The sequence below is a fragment of the Vidua chalybeata genome, chromosome 1 (assembly GCF_026979565.1).
Source record: "Vidua chalybeata isolate OUT-0048 chromosome 1, bVidCha1 merged haplotype, whole genome shotgun sequence".
Classification (NCBI taxonomy): domain Eukaryota; kingdom Metazoa; phylum Chordata; class Aves; order Passeriformes; family Viduidae; genus Vidua; species Vidua chalybeata.
In genome coordinates, this window is record NC_071530.1 from 82,610,506 (window position 1) to 82,632,951 (window position 22,446).

The following is a 22,446-nucleotide window of genomic DNA, read 5'->3' on the forward strand; positions in this document are numbered from 1 at the left end:
AGAACTCAAATAATTATGTACATTTTCCCCCTGAACATTTTAATTAGGCATTTGTTTCAGCATTGAATCAATATTGCAAGATATGGAGGAACTATCAAGTGACTGCAAAGTGAAATTATTTGAATTTTCTCCATATGGTACAAAACAAACAAAAATCTTGACACAAATCAGACTGCCTGTTTGACATCAGGATTTCTGCCAAAACGTAGGTGGTTGGGACAGCACTCATGTCTTCTTCCAAAATTAACCAACTTGATTGTTCTGTCAAAATAAAGTTTTCTAACCTGATGCACTAGCACAATCTGCATGTTCTCAATCTAAACGTTGACAAGGTCTGAGGAAGGAAACTCATCACTCACAAGAATGGAGAAGAGAGTAATAAATATAAGAGAGAGAGACACCACATGAAGATCAATTGTCTGAAGAGAAAGAATGTGCATCAGTAGCAATTCTTTACTAAAGGAGGAGCAAACAAGCATAAACAGAATAATTTGTTCTTAATTCTGAGAAAAGAGAACATAGTGACCTTCATGAACAAATATCTTTTTGCATGGCGTATAGATAGCAGATCATAAACCCCCACCATTTTCAATGATTTAGCAATCTGTTTTGGAGTAAAAAACATTAACCTCAACAACATGCATTTTCGCAAAGCTTTTTTCATTAGTAGCCTAATTTTTATAGGAATAAAACATTGTCAGTTTTACTGACTTCATTTTCCCTGTTACCTAAGGTGCCTGCAGCTGCCAGCTCTCAGGCCCTTTTAACTCCTCTCAACAGATCATATGCAGCCCAAGCTGAACACGTTATTTAGCACATGATGGATGTCACAAAAAGTGTCTGGAATTCACAGCCTAATGACCTGCAGGCTTTCGGTTTCAGAAGCCATTCTGTATCCAATTATGTCTGGTAACACTTTGTGTCAATTTACAGTTCAATCTTTGTGTCAGGATCATTAAGTACTTTCAAAATGACCTACCTGGAAAAAAAAATCACAGATAATTCTGTGTAGTAATTCTGTTTGCGGTGAAAATGAGGTTGTTTATCTATAACTCAATAGAGTATGCCCAGCTGAGGCTTGATTGGTTTTTTTAAGTTGGGAAAGTGGTCATGCACCATGCAAACCCTTCCTGCTCAAATCGTGGCACATCCAGGTCAGCAGGCACCTGGAAATCTTCCCTTGGGATCTCAGACAAACTCTTAAGGAGGGTTTCTCATTCTAGACACCACTCTTTCTGTCAGGAAGGAGAATTTCAGCTATCTGAGAGCTCCAGTTGCAAAGGATTTTCTGACAGGAGAAAAAAACCTGTCTTGATCATCTATAAAATGAAAGACCTCTTCAAGAATTGTATTTGAATGTCTACAAATAAACAGGAGATAAGCCATCTATCACAGATATATGGTATCCTCTCATCTGTGTGTTTGTGTTGACAAATGTCATACCTATAAAATCAGTGCAGAAAAAACCATAAAAATGTAAGATATGATATTGAAATAAAATAAATTACAATGTCAAAATTTTCCAGATAACTGGGTAAGTGTTCTATTTATAGGCTAGGATGGAAGGAACTGACTGAAGACTTTGCCCCATGTTCAGAAAAAAATTAGCATGAAGAGCACATGCAAGGACAAATGATGGCCTATCAGGACTATCAGCAAGAAAAAGAGCTGGCTACTTGGCTAAAAAGTCTAGAAAATCTGAGATTGTTTAGAAAGTGCCCATCTCTCACTGGGACCTATGCTGCTATGAGGAAAAGCCTCTTCCAAGCAGAGCCGAAGACTTGTTAAAGCTGAAGCACAGATACATCTAATTTTGTTTAAAAGAGAAAAAAAGCATTGCTTCAGGTTTAATCTCAATTTTTTTTTCAGATATCATAATAGTATTATGCTTAGCTAAGTATTAAGAATCAGAAAACTAATAAAATGGTGGCATTGGTGATATTAGTGTGCAATTATTTATTCCATTTCATGTAAATGAGGAATCTTTTTCTGTATTTCTTCTTCAGAGTTTCTGTATCTTTGTAACAGTCAGGTCATCCAGAAAGTTTTTGCACTCACCATCCTTAGGATGTTTCAAAAATCACCTGAGCAAGGCTTTAAACAACCTCACATAGCTTTTCACTTAGTTCTGCTCAAAGGTAGAATGGGTCTAGACAACTCCAGAGACCCTTTCAAATAAAATTCTTCTATGGCTCTACAACTCTATTTTTGAATAACAAGAGAAAGAAAGAAAGAAATGAGAAAACTGCACTTCTGATCAAAAAATTCATTGTCCCTGTGGAGTGATTGACTTTTGTCTGTCAAAGGGTCCCCATTTTTCTTAACAGGTTGGCTGATGCCAAATATTTAATTAACATGTTTCAGTCCTTTGCTATATTCATAAAGAAAATGAAAAAGGAACTTGGAATATGCAACTGTCTTGTAGGCATCCTTAGCGTTAGTACAGACAGAAAAAGGTCTCTTGACCTTATAGAGAAATAATTAGCTAAAGCAAAGAAAATAATATTGTAGCATAAAGAATTTAAGCCCTGAGTCCCTTTAGGTAGGACTATAAATATTAGTGGTTACTGCAGATTCTGCAGATGATTTTCTAATGTCCTGTCAAATCACAATTTATTTCATGTTCCTAAAGGAGGAGGTATTTTAATACACAGCTTTTAATCTTAGTTCCTTGTTCCTAACTTCATTGCGCCCCAATAATTCAGTGACAGATATGGTAGTGCTGTCAGAAGACGTAGCAAAAAGCATATTTGGCTGTGCTCTACTGGGGAAATGCTTGCAAAACTTTTTATTACATTGTTTCACTACTGTAGTGATTTGCTTTCTGACAGTCTCTAGAAGCATCCAATTTCAGGGTCCTTTGTGCTGAGCTCCATAATTGTGGGGATTTACTTTAAGCTATCCTGACCTCAAAGGAAAGCTTAATTGAAACTATCACCAATGGCAATGAGCAATTGTACACTGTCCTCCAAGCACACACGTGTAACTATGTCACTGCCACCCCTCCACTATTCACACACCTTTTGACATACCAGGTAAAAGTCACAGCAGCACAGAATCACAGAGTGGGTCAGGTTGGAAGGGACAACAGCAGTAATCTGGTCCAACCTCCCTGCTCCCTGCTCAGGGTCATCCCACAGCACATGACACAGGATGGTGGCCAGACAGTTCTTGAATATGTCTAGTGAGGGACACTTTACAATGAGCACGTTTACAAGCCTCTTCCTATCTGTGAGTGTTTACATGTATCAAATCTCTCCTTTCTTTCACAGCACCATGTTTCCCTGCTGCCTACAACTGCTGCCTTCCCTCCATCCTCTCCATTGATAAAATAGTTTATACTTTCCAAACTCATTTACCCTGCCTTCCCTTCCTGCCATTCAGGGACATCATCTTCTCAGAGGTAGAATTGTCCCTCATGATTTTCTGGCAAAGAAAATAAGAGGAGTCTGTTTAATTTTTTAGGACAAATGCATTCAGATTTAATTTTGTATTGTGAATGTAGTACTTCTGCCCAAATAGTCCCTTTATGACTATATCTGGCTAGGCACAAAATGCCAGCAGTGCATCAAACCTTTTCAGCCCTTATTTACATTTACAACATGCTCAGTTTTCACATCTATTGAATCCTTTGACTTTGTTCAGCTGACAAGTAAATGTTCCTATTATTGTACTCTCGATAATGTAGATGCAGTTCCATGAGCGTGCACGCCAGGAGCAGAAAGTAAATTAGCCATGATGGAGCATCAATTGGAGGCAGAAACATTCCCATAAAGGTGCTACCTAAAAGTCAAATCCCTCTGAACTTTTAAGTCAGATTTCATTAGAGGACAAAAATACTAAACACCGCTCTGCTTGGTTGCCTGGCACAGAACTCAGCTCCTCCTCTGGCACTCTGTGTGCTGGGGAAGCCTTTCCTGCTGTGTTTTGCCATCCAGCTCCTCTCCAGCAGCCTACTGGGTGGAGCACACCATGCATAATCACTTCTGCATTTCTAAGAGCACCTCTTCTTTGAGGTCTGCTCTTAAGCTTGGCCTGAGCCTGTCTTGTGCTGCAAAGAGGAGACTTTACCCCTCTTTCCCTCTCCATTCTCTCCAGGCTCCCAGTACCTCTGCGATGTTGAAGATCTCGCCCTTTCCAATAAGGTGGGGGCCTCCCTGTGCTTTGTGTGCTGCGTAGCTCTGAGGGAGGCTGTGTTTCCTCCTCTCTGCAAGTCTCTGCTCAATCTGGAGCAAGGCAGCCACTAAAAAGCAAAGAGAGACTCTCTTGCCTTGAAACAGAAACACAGTTTTTATAGTAGGACATACCACACATAAATTAAATGCTAAGCAAACTAGTGAGACTGTTCTAGCATCTTTCAGAGTAATACAGATCACTGAACAGGCATTAGAAAAATCTTTTATGAAACAAGAAAGGATCCAAAACTATGAAACAGACGAAACAGAAGAAACAGAAACAAAATTAATTTGGCACTCAAGTGTCAAGTTTCATGACCCAGTTTTAAATATTTCTTCAGTATTTTGTCAAACAATTTAAAACATTAGATTTCCAGATACATCCACTTGTTTTATCCCCTACTGTATGGCACATTATTTCATATTTTTGAATCCCTGACTGTTTATGCTCTTAAAGTAAGTGGATTTTTTTCAGTTGCTAGGTAAGACATCTTGAATCACAACTGACAGAGTTGAAGATGAGTGAAAAGCTATGGGACTGCTTTCTTCAATTTTGCTTATTGATAAATAGCGAATTCAATCTTTTTTTAACCTCCTAACATTCAAATGAATATTTCAAATTTGTCCTCATAGAAGTGAATTAATGAGAAAAATGAAACATACATCAGCAGTTCTTCAGCAGAACCCTATAATTGTGAAAAAATGCAGTGGGCAGCAAAGAGATGTGCTGAGTGCTGCTCCTGAACCTGGGTATCAAAACAGATGTGCTGAGAAAAGTATCACCTTAAAAAAGGTTATGTTGTCCCCATTTGTTATATGTTTTTCTAATTTCTTACCTTTCCCTTAAACCTTGCTCTGAGGAGGAAAAAGTTAGTTTTCAAAACCTTTAGAGACTGTGTGTGTGTTTAGACTAAATCCTGCATTTCAGCTTCCTGGCTGTATGCCACCCACAAGGAGTGGTGATCTCTATCAGTCACCCCTGGAATGACTCCTGCACAAGCACAGAACTTCTCCCTCCAGGGAGTCAATATGTCTCCTCACAAAGCAAGAGGGCAGAGGACAGAAATGCTCAAGGAGCTGAAGATTTGTCCCTTCCTTGCCCAAAGAATTATACTGAGGAATTATACTTCCACACGTGTGGAAGTCTGCATCCACTTACAGGAAGCCCCCAAGCATCAAGCATACGGGATATATTCTCAACAACTATCCCACTAGCAAAGCACACTATTGTGGTGGTGAAGGGGATACATAAGAGGTGCTGTGTATTCCAGAGTTCTGCTGCTATTTCTCCTGAGCCATTCTGGACAGCTGTGTTGCAGCATGGGGCTTGGATCATCACAGTAAGCCTGCAGCTCTGGGATGTCCATGAAGAGACTCACTGTCCAATACTGGTAGAAATGAAAGACCTGTGTCTTTATAGCCTCAGTTTGAAGGCGATCTTGTCTGCAAGATGGGAACAGCAGGAAATCAGCATCCAAGAATGGGTAGGTCACTGTTAAGGCTCCTGTGCTCAATCTCCTGCCATCCAACCCTTGTATCGAGAAATGGAAGCTGTCCAACACTTTCAGTGCTCCTTTTCACATGCACCAAACACACACAAACTTTAAATTTTAAAATGGTCATGTGTACTGTCATTGTGCTGGTTATACATGTTTGTGGATGGTACTGGCACTGATTTTGTGATGTGAGATTTTAGGAGGCTATGATTACTGGAATTGTTTACTTCTTCCCAAACGTAACGCTTTCCATTTTAAAAATAGAGTGCAGGAAAAGAAGAGAGCATCATCCTGATTGATGACAGGCATTCATAGAGGAAAGCTCAGTCTGCACCCATGATATAAAATTAAATAGATGTGAGGGAAATGGGGAGTATCTAGAAATCAAAAGATTTTTAAAATAATCTCATTTACCTATTGATTTAGGATGAATCAAATACTGTAACCAGTTTGCTTCCATAACTATTTTCTTTGTGTTAAACAAGCAACAGTAATTCATTGTTGAAAGATCTCATTTTGGTGGAGTTTACATGAAGAAAGAAGACATGAAAACATGGAAGACAAAGGAACACCTTGTAAACATTTTCAATGACAATCTAAAACTCAAAACATTGCAAAAACACTCAATGTATTTTCATCTAATGAAGGAGCTTTAATCTCCTATAAAAGCCAGTAATTTTTTTTCTGTGACTACATGAGGAAAGTTACGTATATTAATTTCTGTTTGTCCTCTTGCTTCTGGACTTATTTGTGCCTCTGCAGCCAGACCCCAACCTCTGCACTATTTTTCTATTCTATCAAGTCTTCCCAAGTTCTCTTATCCTCATCTGCATATCATCTGTTGATTTTATCCACTTGCTCGGTTTCAGTCATCACACGAGCCTAAGTCATATATATTTGTCAAGTACAAGTGCATCTTGTCCCTCAGCCTTTTCCCTGTCACTGCCTCTTTCTCACTTTGCTCTGAAGGTTTGCTGTAAACTCAATCTGCAGACATTTGCTAAGTCATCATATCTATTCCTGCTTGTTCTCTCCTCTGCTTTTCATATTGCCTTCTGCATTCCTTAGGTCTGCACAAGAGAAGAAAAAACACAAAGGGAGAGAGACTGAAACAGCCCTTTCATTGTATATTATAATTCACTCACAGTCTTGTGATCTGACAGCACTGCTCTGTGAAATTTGCTGGTTTTCTGGGCAATTTCCTTGGCTGTTTTATCCTTGACAGTTTTGTGCCAATCATTGCATGTTTTAATAGAATTTGATGAAAAAGCTCTTTTCTAATCAAAATCATATGCAACATACTTTTTCTGAATTCTGTATTTTAAACTTCTTAAGCCAATTGGCTTAAGAGAGATTATTTTTGTCTGGAAAATCATCCTGTTCTTAAACTGAAATGGAAATAACATACCAGCTGAATGAAAAGTATCTGTATTTTTTGGAGTGTGTAGTGAAACTGAAGAATCCTAAACTTTAGAAGAGTTTGACTTTTCTTCAAGAATGCTTTGCTTTCGTGTTAAAAGCAGTATTCTTGGATAGACTGCTGGGGAAGAAGTGAATTGCAGGGATGAGAGGTTTGCTCATTTGGCAAAGAGGCAGCTAAGATAGCACATCTGCTAACCCTGCTTAAGAGACTGACAGGATTTGCTTCAGAAGAAGAGAAAAGCTGGTTAAAAATGCTGCAATGTTTCCCACTTTTGTCCAAGTGCATTAATAATTATTTGTAGGAATAGATACAGGACAAAAGCAATAAAATCATATTAAATCTCTGAGTGTTTCAAACTTTGTGTTGGCATTCATTCTTAATTGAAAGAGTTCCAGTCAGTTTTGTACAGATTCTGCCTTGATGACAATAATTATAAGTTCGGAAAAAAAAAAAAAAAAGCAGCCTGCTTGTATAATACAGGCTATCATACATCATTCCTTTTTTTTTTTTTTTTTTTTTTTTCTTTTCTCAGACAGCTGCTCTTTTTCTTTCCTCTGAATACATCCAGGCAGATTTCTGATAGCTGCAGCCTGTACCCAGCTTTTGTTTTTCCTGTGGGGAAAGTCAGGAATGGAGGTGGAATCAATGACAAATGGATGCTGGAGAGTAATCTGAGTCCAGAGGTGGGGGAGGAAAGAAGAATTGTCAGCTATTTAAAAATAGAAAGAAAGAGGTTTGCAGAGCAACTGCAGACAGTAGACACGTGGGCTGAGGATGGGGGCTGGGAGTGAAGGGGAGGAGGGAGGTCTATGTAGGAGCAGAAGCCGAGGGGTGAGACAAGATAATGGGATGAATGTGGGGACTGTGGTGAGGAAAAGGATGCAGCCCTGTAGTCAGAAGGACGTGCACCAGTACATCTTGGGGGCTGACCAGATAGAAGAGAGCTGTGAAGAAAGGACCTGAGGGTATGGTGAACAACAAGTTGAATATAAGCCAGCAATGTGCCCATGGGGTAAAGGTGATTAACAGTATCCTGGGCTGCAGGGGGAGCGTTGCCAGCAGGTCAAGGAAGCTGATCCTTCTCCTCTCCTCAGCACTGCTGAGGCCACACCTGAAGTCCTGTGTTCAGTTCTGGACTCCCCAGCATGAGAGAGTGACTGAGGTACTGGAGAGAGTCTAGTGATGAAGATGATTAAATGACAGGAGTACTGCTTATATAAGAAAAGGCTGAGAAATATGGGATTGCTCAGGCTTGGGAAGAGAAGGCTCAGGAAGGATTTCATTAATGTATATAAATACCTGAAGGAGGGTGCAAAGAAGATGGAACCCGATTTTTTTCAGTGATGCCCAGTGGCAGAACCAGAAACAAAGGGTACTAACTGAAACACAGGAGGTTCCCTCTGAACATCAGGAAACACTTTCTCACTGCGAAGACAACCAAGCACTGGCAGAGGTTGCCCAGAGATATAGTGAACTTTCCAAATTTGGTGATGTTCAAAAGGTGTCTGGATATGGTCCTGAACAACCTGCTGGGGGACCTTGCTTGAATGGGAAGCTGGACAAGATGAACTCTAGAGGTCCCTGACAAGGTCCCTTCTGTGACTGTGAATCTTGGCAGGAAAGTGACTCTAGGAGAAGAGTGTTAGTATAGTTGCAGTATGGAAGTTCAAATTTGGGGAACTTGAGATGGGAACACTTGAAGGTTGGTGCTGTAAACTGACACTCAGGAACTGGAAACTTAAGAACCAGGGTATTTGGCAGAGAAAGATGAGAATTGCATTATGCTATTCCCATTTCTGTTTTGAGGACAGATGAACTAGATAACTGTCCGCTTCTATTACACAACAGTGACAAGCATAGAAGCTAAATTGGTACCTCTTTTGCAGTTGAGACCACAGATTTTTTGTTACTTGACCTAGGTTTGTTAGAGAGGTCATTTGTGCCTGCCATACCCTGACAGCAGACTCACCTGCTTTCATACACACACAAAGAGATATGCAGTTCCTGCTCTTGTAATCATATGCCACAGAGTTCAAAACATTGTGCACTGAAAGGAAACTTAAGATAATATTCATTGCACTGACTGTAACACAGCAGCTTTAACAACAAAACAAAATATCATTTGCTATACTTGCCAGTAGCAGTATATTTTTTGAAAGCTTGTTTGTAGTGAATCTGACAGGAAAATCCCAAACCTACAGCCTCTTTTCCACTTTAACAGTTTTTACCCAGACATATGATGAGCATTCCAATGCTGATTTGCTGTTCTTGAGCTTTTAGTTTTCCCTTGGCTTAATTTCTTTTTTTAACCTCCTGTGGCTTTAACTCACTTCAAGTGTTATTTGTATGATAGATATATCTTATCTTCTCTGAGAGGCGGGGATTTATTAGCACAGCAGTTCCTTGTGATAGACATTGTGTAAATGGGACAAATGAATTCTTTCTAAGAACATCATGGGAGGCATATCAGTGAAAAAAGTCAATCACCAGGCTTCTTTTACTGGGAAACCTGATTGTGCCTACATCTTCTGTGCCTGATTTCTCTCAATTTTTCAATTATTATTAATATTTCATTACTGCATTACTACTTCTGAATTACTTCTAGCTTCTGAATTTTTCCAGAGAGATCAGCCTCCAGTGGGCTGAATATTGCAGACATGTAAAAGAAAAGGCTTAAGAAATAGTTCCTCTGCCTGTTTATCTCTTTTCTCTCAAATTCTCACAGCCTCACAGAAAATTTTTTCATATAGTCAAGACATGGCAGTCTTTACAGCATCCCCAAAGCCAGACATCTTAAGCTTCCTCAGTGCTGCATTTCACTTTCCTGAAATGTCCTCTTAGCAAACAATGCCTACTGCAGGAAGCCAACTAAGCCTTGGAGGACAAAATACTGAGGCCAAGACAACATCTTCAGGACTCAGAGAAGAATAGGGATGGGTGGAACTGCGTCGGATGCAACCATAGTGAGATAAAAGCATTGGCTCATTCCCATACATCAGGCCTCAATTCTTGAGCTTGGATGATGGCAGGAGAATCTTAGTATTTTTAATAGAAACCAGTACAATTCTTTCCCTTAAAGTGGTGAAGGAAAATTTATGAAAGGTCTGAAGTCACTGAGGGGAACTAACTCTGTGAAGAATGGTCTGTCTTGCCTAAAGCAACATCCTAGACATCTTAGTGAGCTGCATGGAAAATAGCAGGAGAAACACAGTGCAAGAGGAAAGAGGCACCAATAAATGCATCCAAAAATATGTTGGCATTTTGTTGTTGTTTATTTTTTTCTCAGAGGACATAACTGCTGCTGTTGGGACACAGTTATGACAGGGTTTGTTAAGAAGCCAACGTAGTTTCAGAAGTATGGAGTTCTTTCAACTTACCACCCAATAAATCATGAATCAGGCTTCAGATCTCACTGTTCTTTGTAGTCCTGCCAGACATTCCTCAGAAGACTACTTAAGAGTAGCAAATAGCATGACAGATTTACAGAACTACTTGGTGAATTCTTGACTCACTGAGGTAAGGAAGCGGGGCCGGTGGGGATGACATCTATGTCACTCCAGTGATGCTTCTGCCACTCAAAGGGGTACTTCTCATAGAGCTGCCTGTTGGCTTGGGGGGCACTACTCTTAATATTGGGCAAGCTGATGAAATACTGAGGGAAGATGATGAAAGCCCCTTATATCTGGAGAAAGGAGTGTGTTTGTAAGCAGTGGCTTTGTATTATTTAAAGGGACTTGTCTGCAAAATATAATGAAGCAGAGAGATGAAGGAGTGAAATTATGTTTGTGAAAGGTAAAAATTCTCAGCTGTGGCTCTTTCATACTGAATTTCAGATTGCAGCCCATTTAGAAAGGTCTGATTTATTCTTAGCCTTTGAAGTAATATAGGCAGTAAATTAACAGTCTTACTTCAGGGGAAACACAGAAAGCCTCTGGAGCAAAACCACAAATGCAAGACAATGCTCCATTATGCGTGCAGTCTGCCCCTCAGGTCTGCATGAGCTTTTTCAGTCAGTGTTTTCCATCCTTGACTGCAGACTGGCAACAAGGAGTTCAGCTGCAGAACTGCATTTCACCCTTCTTTGTTCAAGTTCATGGGGAATGTGCGGCTGGAATAATTCATGCAGATGTTTGAGAGAAGGATAAATGCAAAGTAAAATCTACACCTGGATTACAGGGTGCACAGAATCAGAGAGTCCTGCAGAACCCTGAATATAGGTATGCCTGTGGTGAATGCTCAATGTCCAGTTACAATGTGTTCACCTGCTGCATGTGATAAAGAGAGTAAAAGGAGGTTTCTATACATGGGCTTCCCACTGAGATACATTTTGCTAAAAAGGATAGATCAGATTCAGGTTTCAAAAATTAACAGCATGACTAGGCCTAAATCTAGGGCATGGATCTGGATAGAAAGTCTTTGCAATTCACACCAAACCCAAGATACAGAACTGTACTGCAAAACTCAGCAAAGGTTTTGGATCAAGGATTTACAGTTAAATATGGCATGGAAGTACAAGAAGAAAAGGCAGTCTAAAGGGTGGGAGAAACACCAGTGATTGAGTAGGTCCTAACTCTAAAGGGGCAGAATTATTTTTGTGCCCTTTGGGGCATTCCTGCAACTTCAGTCAGGCAGGAATTGTATATACTGTCTCCAGTACCTCAACCAAACTGCTCATGTTCCTACCTTGCTTCTCCACTGTGTTGTCATGTTCCCAGGACATGTTTCAGTGAGCAATCTGAATGAAGGGGATCATGGACATTACTGGACTGTGATGATGAGCAGGTTACAAGGGTAGGAGAGATAATACTTTGTATGAGCTCTAGCAAATGTTTTCAAGAAAATTCTCTACTACCAGGGGAACAGCAGCTCTCTCCTCCTGAAGAGCCTTTGGCTTGCAGTTGTGATTTTCACCACGATGTTCATCAAGCAACAAGCAGACCAGTAGTGCTGGTTGCACTTTTGAAGGTATTCACAGGAAGAATTTGGTGTCTCAATAAGCTTCTAAAAATGTGAAACCAAGGATCTGATATTCCTGAATACATTCACTTGACAAGTGTCACTGAAGAAAGGAGTTTAAAAAAATGTCTCAGGAATATAAACCAAGAACAGAATTAAAAATAGATCAACTGTTTTGGTCAGGCCTGCTATTTAAAATCTAAGAGCAAATTCCCCTGTTCTTAATGCCACAAGGAATAAACTCTAAGAAAAACAGTACTTTTTGTTTTGAGACCATGAAAAATCAGTACTGATATCAGTTTCTATAGCTGAGTTAATGGTTCATATATTTAAAATCAATAGTATAGTGGATGAAACGAGTGACTTTCACTAACAAAGAGCTGTCATACTAAAGCTTACCTATTCCCTGCATCTGCAGTTATCAGGAGAAGTAGAGAAATAGATATGCCCTGGCAGATTGAAAAGAATGGAAGAAACACAGGGCTAATTATTCCAGCTTTGGTCTATGCATACTGAGCCTTTAGGCCATGGCATTCATGGAATATGATGAAATGTATATGGTGAATTAGGAAAAATAGTCAGTATCTGTGCTCAACATGATGATTTGGAAACTCCAGAAATTGCAAAAAAAAAAAGATCAGTATACAAAAAATTCAAGGTCAAATTAGCAGATGATCCATGTTTAAAAAGATGTACTAATTAACAATAGATGACATAAATAATAATAATAATAATTTAATGCTTAATTAAGGAGAGTGCATAAGTGCACTTTGGTCATCTGAGTTCCACTGGTTTTGCATAGAAAACTGGTTTAGAATAATTAATGTTATGTCTACATATGCTGTCTAACAAGAGTTTTGTTGTAGTCATTTCATTTAGAAGATGAAGAAAGCATACATAGCACTCTGCACGCCAGTCACTGTGTGACCCTGGTAGATGCCATACATGGTTAAAGAACATATCTTTGCATATGAAAAAATGAATTTTCTAGAAAAACATATTATGATTCACTGGATAACACACTCATATTGGGATAAGACAGTGTTAAAGATTACTTCATCTTAAAAAAGTGAATTTTGGAAGCTGTAATTTAGTAATAGGGTTGGCCAGAAAACAATGTTACACAAAAAATAGCTCTTGACATCTGTTTCAAAAAACCCTGCCACACCAGATTTTCATGAAGAAGCTGTGTGTGGAGAAAGTAACCAAAGTAATGAGGTACTTTAAGAATGTATGCTGGCTGATTTTTGACTTTTTCTTGCTGGCTCTTATTCCTTGTATTTGATTAAAATATTTATTGGACCAGAGAGAAAATGAAACACTAATTAAGTGTCTTTGTTTGGATCTAGGAAGCCACTGGAGCAGATAATGACAGAAAATATTTCATTTAAAATATACTTATTTTTCCAATTAATAGCTTAGCACCAACTCCAATCAAATAGAAACATGAAATTACCAACTACAATAATTGAAAAATTACTTAAGTATCAATAATAGGAAGTCTGGACAGAAAATTTTAAGCTTTGGTTGAAAATCATTGTTAGCAACAATGACATGGGTAACAGTCTCAAATATTTATTAATATTGTTTCAATCCTGATGTTATATACACATACACACGGGCATCTTATTATTTACTGAAGTAACGTTCTGATTATTTAATTTTTCATATATCCTATTATATTCATGGAGTCTAACATTCAAGGAGTTTAACAATTCAGGCATGCAAATGCAATCAAAATCTCCATTTGGTTTTTAAGAGACAGAGGGAGTTCTGTTAAGAATTTTAAACTGGCAAAACCTGTCTATCACATTATAATTGTCTCTAATTAATACTGCCAGAAATCTCAGCTATAAAAATCTTTACCAAACACTGAGTCACACTCAAACTGGTGAAAAATCCTTCTCTTGCCCAAGCAAACATTAGAGAAAATCAGTTCCAATGTGTTCCTTAAAACTGAGCACTGACTGATGATTGTAAGTGAAGACAAACATATCAGTACAGAAGAAGTAATTTTGTTGAATTGTGGAATATTATATGTTTTCCTAAATGGTCAAGAGAGATGTGAAATTCAGTAAATTGCATTGCATATGCCATATATATATGTGTGTGTGTATTATATATATATGTATGTATATGTTTAGCCTGAATAGAAGAGTTAAATCACTATTTTCAAGATGGGAACATGGGACATAGGACATGAGGAACTGAGCCTATGGAATGAGCCTACATTACAGTCTGTGAGACAATTCAGCCAACCCTGAAGTGCATGAAAACAATGGTGGAAAACAAAAAATAATATATAAAACTTTATTTATCACACACAGAAACTTTGTCCAATCAGAGGCACATGGTGTCCCTGCTCAAACACAGTTCCTAAAGAAACCAAAAGCTGCTGGAGGCTGGACACACACTCTTTGCTGGTGGGAGGAGCAACTCCCTATGCAAAACAGAGGTAGTTACCCCTCTCAGGGCTGTGGCATGTGGCAGGCAGGCTCTGGGGAGAGAAGTATCTGACTCCAGTGGAAGAAGCCTTTCGTTCAAATAGGTGATATTGGTACCCCTGCACCTACTGCTCTGATGCCCCTGCTGTCACTGGGATTTATCCTCTTGACCATTGTAAACAGACTTACAGGGTAAGACACTCTCCCTCTTGTTCCCTCTAAGTGGTGCAAAGTACGGGTATCTCATATACAATCCCTTAAAACCTGAGACAATCAAAATAAAACTAAAATATGTTAAAAATACAGAGCCTGTAAAAGAGTTAGAGTCCATTGCATAAACTAGTAAAAATGCACAGCGCTGTTGGAAAATCTCCCTTTTGTTATGTGAGTGTTGGGGATTATAGTGAAATCTTTAAAAATTTTTCTTTTCTAGCTTTTCCACATACACTTACTGCAATTCTGTATTCTATTCAAAGTTCTCTTTTTGCTTTATATTGCACTGGCACTGGGATATAATGTAATATACATGTATTACATACACACACACACAAATTGTGAGGTCAAAGCAATCAAAATGGCAGAAAATATGGTTTGTGTCTTTGAAATAGATGATATATCTTCTGCCTACATGTGCTCAGGAAGACACAGTTACCATCAATGAGAGACCAAGTAGTTTGTCAAAGCAGTATTAAACCAGTTGAGGGTCTGGCAGTGAAATTTCAAAATCTCAGAAAATACCAGGTTGTGTCCAAAATGTGTGTGCCTTACACCTGTTTGTCCTGTTCAAAAGAACTTTGCAAAGTTGTGATTAACAATTGCCTTTGGTCATTGACTTCTTCAGTTAAAATTCCCTGACTACAGACTCTTCTGCTATTGATAGCCCAAATTCACCATTTTAGGTGACCAGAGATTTAAAATATGGCAAATATTCCACTAAACATGGATTACTTAATAATATATTACTCTATTTCATAATATTACTCTTGCCAACCATTTCTGTCTTTCTCACTTTATTCAATCCATGGTATTTGTTTTCCCTGACAGACCAGAAAGAAACCTGAATAGAGAATAGAAACTGAATTTTCTTTTAAATTCTGTTGCATTTATTGATTCTCTATTACCAATTGTGTGACAGTGTTTTTTCATCCCTTTCAAAGACACGGGTAATAATGACAGAGTTTATTCTACTACAGCTGTTTCCAATCACAAAAAAAAATGGAACTGTGGCATTGGTATCTTGGTGATAAAAAGAGAGCTATCAAAAAATCTCATATCTGTACAAAAAACAGGTAGGTACTACATACTCATGTATCACATCCAAAACAATGATGGATGAGTATCAGATCCATTTTCAGGAGCATGGCATGGGCTCTTTGGAGGAAACCAGACATTTCTGCGTTGTTAATACTTTGTTAAAATTTTCAGCTTTTCCTCAAAGTCATGAGGGGAAGAAAGTCACTCTCTTACAATCTGAAAGTAAGTTTTCTGTTTGATGTCCTTTAATTCTGGGGCCTAAGGGGCAAGTAATAAGTTTGTAATATTTCAGTTTTAAGTTGTGTTTGTTCTAGCCAGACAGGTCTTCTGCCTCTGTTCAGGTTTTTCTCTGATTCCTTTCCCAGGAATCAGTGTGTGACTGGGAATATTCAGTATCGTTAGATTATTTGCTGGTTAAAGATAAGTTTTAGTTGCTAACTCTGTTTGAGTACAACATGGGTAGTTCTCAGCAATGTCCTTTCTCAGGTGAGCCTGACAACTTCTAATAGTTCTGAGCTGCTGCTTTTATCTCTAGAATATCTGCACACATGAACTGTGGCTCTCATAGCCACAGTGTGCTAGATGGTTACACTCAAAATATTGTCCAGAGCAGAGAGGTATACAAACTAGGGTAGAGCTAGGATTTTTTTTTTTTTGTATTTTTGGGCCAATTCATGTTTAACTGGCTATGTTTATATGTTTCCTTATCGTAGGGCATAGCCTTGTTACTTCTTCTGAACTAAACACTGAAAATTAAATGCAGTCCTCCCCCAGCCCCCTCACCCCAGAGGGGGCAGTTTGTCCTGCATTGATTACATAGTGGGATCAGCCCCCAGCCCCCAGCCCTCGGCACTCCCAGGCTGGAGCCAACCCAGGAAGGCAGCAGGCACGTGGCCATCAGGCAACTGGTGTAACAGCTAACACCAGCTAAAGTCAAAAAAGGCTTAACCAGATAGATGCAGAGTCTGTACTGAGAGCTCAGTACAAAGCCTGTGGTGCTTTACAGCTAAAGGGTAAAACAGTATTTATGGGGCTACTTATGTATAGTGCTGTCATGGTCATGGAGGTAGGTGAGGAACAGAAGTGGAGGTGATGGTCTACATTCTTAGAGATTTTGTCTTTTTGTAAGTTGACTCTATTCCTACAGAGGACCAAGCTGCTCAAAAGTGTGAATAACCCAAATGTTACTTCTCAAACAATACAATGCCGAACTTGGCATTTTTTCTATGTCTAGTTGAGATTATGGCATTTAGTGGGAAGGAGATCTGTGATCTTTCCTAGTTAAAACAAATTCAAGGGCATGAGATTGAAAAAGCAATGAAATAAACAGCAAAATCTTTGTGTTGAAAAACAAATATTTGTTGTAAATTATGAAAAGGGAGTCCTTTATATTGCTTTTAAACTCTTCTTGTCCGTAAGTATTTTAGCCAATGATTGGGAAGAGTAAGAAGAATGAGAATTTGAAATGGGCAGGCCTAGCCCACACACCTTTCTTAAATACTGGATGTATCTGAGCCTCTTAGACAAATGCTGAATCAGATCCACTGAAAGGAAAGGAAGAAATGAGACTCGTACCATGGTGACTTTTCTTCTTTTCATGTTCAGAAAAAGGCCAGCAAGGTGCTCTTATGAGAGCTGTTGAATAACAATGGATATGTGTATTGTGAGGACATGTTTGAAAAAGATGAAAGGAAGATACAAAAAGGTACTAAAGTCAAAACTGTCATTCAAGAAAATCATAACCTCAGCACACACAAATATTTTTTTAAAAATTGTGGCCGAATTTTTATTTCAGAGATTCAGTCTTGAAGTAGTGCCCTAAAATCTTGTAAAGTAGTGGTAAATTAAAAATGCTCTTAAGTAAAAATGATACAATCCTGGCCTATGAACACTTGAAGAAGAACAAAAAAAAAATTTAAATGTTCATCTCCAAATATGTGCTTGAAATGGACTTTATGGTTGTTGAGCGTGAAGCTATCTCTGGGCCTCTGTATTTAAGGGTAAAAAACACTGACTAAACAAAAGCTTTCTGAATATATGTTGATAGCTCCATATACAGTGTCAGAAAGTTAGTCATCATCCCTGGAGCATGCAATTAAAGTGACAAGATCATACTTTATTACAGCAGTATTCTTGGTGCAAAGCAAAATTTTGTAAATAGATTAAATATTCCAAATATGTTTACCTAAACTTCCTTAGCAGGGGGAAGAGAGAGGCACTGGAATGAACAAATGAAAATTGCTAACATGTAAGAAATTTAAAGTAAGGTTTAGTTACAGACTGAATAGTCTGGTTTCATGTCTTAGGTGTTTAAAAGATATGAATATAGGTGTAGGTGAAGTAATTAAAAAAATAAGTATGAGACTTGATGCTAGGAAAAAATTCAGGAGTGATGCGCATTTTGTATGTAATATATTTTGTATTTGTATGTGTGCAGAGAAAAGCCATCAACCTTGTAAATTAATTAAAGTTAATGAGCAATCAAGGGTGTGAAAATAATTAGTATAGCATAAATTAATTCATGAGCTCTGTATCAACCCTGAAGCTTACAAAGTAGAGCAGCCTGATGTAATCAATCCCAGTTGCAAGGTAAAAGTTTTATATAAATTATAGAGAACCAATAAGAAACACATACAGATTGTAATGGCTCCCTGTTATTCATCAAGGCACGATGCCCAATTAATGAGACCCAACTAGTGGCCCAAATGGCTAATGAGACAAGTTGGCATCACTGAAAACTTCTCCAGCCTGCCTTGCCAGTAGAGGTACACACACTTGAAGACTGAGTCCTTTGTTCCTAGATCTTACCATAGGGCAGCTGGCTCCATTGATGTGCCACCTATACATTATGCACAGGAATGAGGTTATAGGACTCAGGAAAGTGCTCACAACTGGAAACTTTTATGAAGACGGCATGTGGCATCTTCTCAAGGTGTTAGTTTTGTTTACTGCTGAGGGAGTTCCAGCAGTGAGACTTGAATTTGTGCTGAGAGAAGCCTAAACATCCTCCTGAACTGGGAACTTAGGATAAGCAACACTCTTCTGCCTGTCTTCTGGATCACTTCTGGATCGCTCTTCTGCCTATCTGTCTGTCTTCTGGATCCTTGTAGGCCTTCAGCAGGAGCAAGATGCACAAAGACTGTGGGTATAAAACTGTTCTGAGTCCTGAGATTGCCCTACCTCCTTCTGGACTTCTAACTTAGAGCTCTACATGCCCAGTGGGACTGTTCAGACGTGATTCTTCTCCCTCTTCCATCAGAAGGCTGGGAAGAAGCCAGGAAGAGTCTCAGATGTTTTATTTTCCCTGTGGGACAGCCATGTCCCAAAATACAATAACATAATTCATCAATTCCAGTATTCTTGAGCCTGCAAAATACTTGGATTGTTTGCCATTGAAAATGTGATCATGCATAAACATATGGAGCTGGTTAATAACAAGAAGGGAAGTAAAGTAAAATAGGCACTGTATTTTGCCGAGTTTTAAGGAATATATATTGTTACTTTCTAAGGTAAAATGTAAATGTTATTTTGAAACCTATTATTGAACAGTGTAACATACAGATTTTTGCTAAAGAATGTTAGGTTTTCTAAGAGCTTGTTTAAAAATTACTCATAGTATTCAGATTCCATTATTATGCTTTATGCAATCTGTAATGCATTCCCATCTCTCAATACTATTTACAATATTTAACTAAGAAAATCTATGGCTATCCTCTTTGAAGGTTACTGAGACGTATTAACACCTAGTTATAATTGTATTTTACATGCAATTTCCTTAAGGTTTAATTTCCAGTGTACTGCTAAATAAAATTAGGTACTTAGCCCTGCTTCAAAGACTTAATCTGAGAGTAAGTAAAAAAAAAAATTAATAAAACACTGCTTCGGCATTCCCTTATTCTCTCTCAAACATAGACACTTTTTAAATTGAACTAATTAGGCAAAGCTGATAATATAAACACATTTCAGCACCTGGACTTTCATTATTTTTATTTTATTCCTTTTTTCCCCACCTGATAGCCCTGGGATATAGGAGCTAAATCATCAGTAAGCAAAGTCTGTGTGTGTTTAGTTTTGCAAGCCAGAATTTTCATGCTGTAGGCAGATGAAAGTCTTGGAAATACTGTTGTGCAATACGAGTAGATATCCTATCTATTTTGAAATTTGACCCCATAAGGAAGAGAAAGAGTAGGTGGCACTACTCTGGCATGAATTCATGATATCTCTTAAAACAAGAAGCATGAAATAAGATCCCTTGGATACAGTTATTAGCACTTGTCACCTTGTGGGTCTCTGAAAGTGGATCTGTTTTCTGTTAAATGTAACAATCATTGTAAACTACTTCAGGCACAGTTACTGAAGGAGAAATGTTAATATCCAGCAATTAAACTGATATGGAGACTCGTGAGCTTCATGCTCAACAAGTATTCTTGTAAGATCAAGACTTCACAGCAGTGAGTTATGTTGTATGATAACTATTAAATATACAGTAGGAATTGTCTGCTTGGGGTCTTGGAGTTCTGAGTTATGTCCTCAGTCTCTTGGGTCCCTAAAAAAGTGACTTGGTCTCACATTTTCACTGGAGGTTACAAAACAGCATTCTGCAAAGAGAGCCAGACTAGGCATGATTAACTGGTCTGTATGGAGTCATCTGTCAAGTTCTGCACCACCACCATCTCTTTCTTTTGCCTGCTTCTGCAGTGATAATATTGAGTTCCTTCCTTTTCCTACTTATTTAGGAACTTGTTCACATAGTCACAATACAAAAATCTCTCATTTCAATAGTGATTTCCCTGGCAAATAAATTAATTTTGGTCGTATATGTCACTAATCCACTTAATTAAATTTAGCAAGATGGAATACCAGTGTGGCTCAAAGTCATCAAAACTTATGTTTTTATAGTAGTGTCTTGCCTCAAAGCTCATGTCAGTAGGGAATGATCAGGACCCTGGTTTATCTGAGCAGTGATCCTCTTCAGTTTTTCTTGTGGAGGTTTTTCTGTGGTGAGGGTTTTCTTGCTTGTTTACTGGGTCTTTTTAAACCATGATACTTTTATAATCTAGTTTTTGCGAACAAATAGTCTGACTGACAGATGACAAATCAGCTAAGTGAGTCTCCCAAGGCATCTAAAAAACCTGGAAGTAAAGGATGTAGAGATTATTTAATGGAAAATGAACTACCTTCTGTGAGTAAGTTTCTCACTGATGAAACTCCACAGAATAAGTCATGCCTGAAGGACTTAGTGCTAATGCTGGCTGTGTTTGAGCACAGAAATAATACTTCCTTAAGGAAATGACAGCCTAGATATTAGCAATAAGTAATGATTTTTAATGGAGCTGGTAGTTGTTTCAGAGCAGAAATCTGGTTTAGGTGATAGAGGAGCATACATGGTGCTGCTGGTCAGTTGTATACAAGCAAAGTTTGGGAAAAAAACCTGATTTTTCTGATAGATATGTGAGGGATCTGTAACAGGTCAGTGCTGGAAAAAAAGGGCTGCTAGCCTTGAAATAGCATATTGCATTCTTTAAAAGGTTAAAAATAGTAAACATAGACTATGAATAGCTTTACTCAACAGTTATTCAAAACTAACAGAAAATTTAATCTCAATTTATTTTAACAGTGGAATCCAAGAAGACTTCAATTTTTCCTGAACAAAGAAATTATATTTCAAGGATCTTCTTCCCGTTATCAATTTCTTGCCAAGAATTGGGCTGAGAGAGGTAACACACATCCTTGAGGACTAGGATATTTGTAAAAACCCTTTGTTCTGAAAGGATCCTGTCAAACAATTGCTGTAGCAGTAGAATATGTTCACAGCTATTCCGTAGAACACATTCCTCTACCAGAAAGCTGAACACAGCCTCTGAGTGTACCTGCTTCAGCATTATTGTCTGGAAAAATAAACAGGTATTGAGTTTTCAATGTTTTGAACCAAAGACTTCTGACAGGCAATAAGAAAGAGGGTTAACTCAGCAAAGAGATGTCAAACAGTCCTGTATTAATTGTACATCATCAGATTTGTGGAGTTCAGTATTTATGATACTCTGACTGCCTGATGACTTATACACTGTGCTGATTTGCAACAATACAAAAAAAAAAAAACCAAACACCTTCTAGTGCATAGGAATGTATTTATTTGAGTATTTATACTCCTGCTGCCCCAGGTTCAAAAATAGGGCTAGTCCACCAACAGCTTTGCAAAAATTGAGTAGCCTTGCAGTTTGGCTGGTATGAAGCACCTGAAAAGTAGCCCTGATGACAGTCAGAGAGCACTTGCAACACAGACCTGCTGCTAGAATATAAATAAAAGATAGCATAATAAGAACTGCAAAGATAATTCACACACACACATAAACCAGAATTTAAATAGTTCTTCTTAAATTAAGAGAGCACTTAATTTAATTTATCAGCAGCGTATGTCATTTCCTAGTGATTCGAAAAGTTGACTTCTACTGTTATTTTATCCAGGAAGAAAGGTGATCATACCTCTCACTTAGAATCTCTTGAAATTAACTCAGATTAACATCTTATTTCAGCAAATGAAAGCTGAACCCGAAATCCAGGTGTCAGCCTGAATAAGCAGGGTGCTCAGGAACCTGAGCAGTCATCTAATCTTGTCTGGCATGACCATAGAGAACTAGAACAGGATGAAAAGATCTCGAGGTGAGCCAGCAATCACAGGCAACATCCTGTGGCACAAT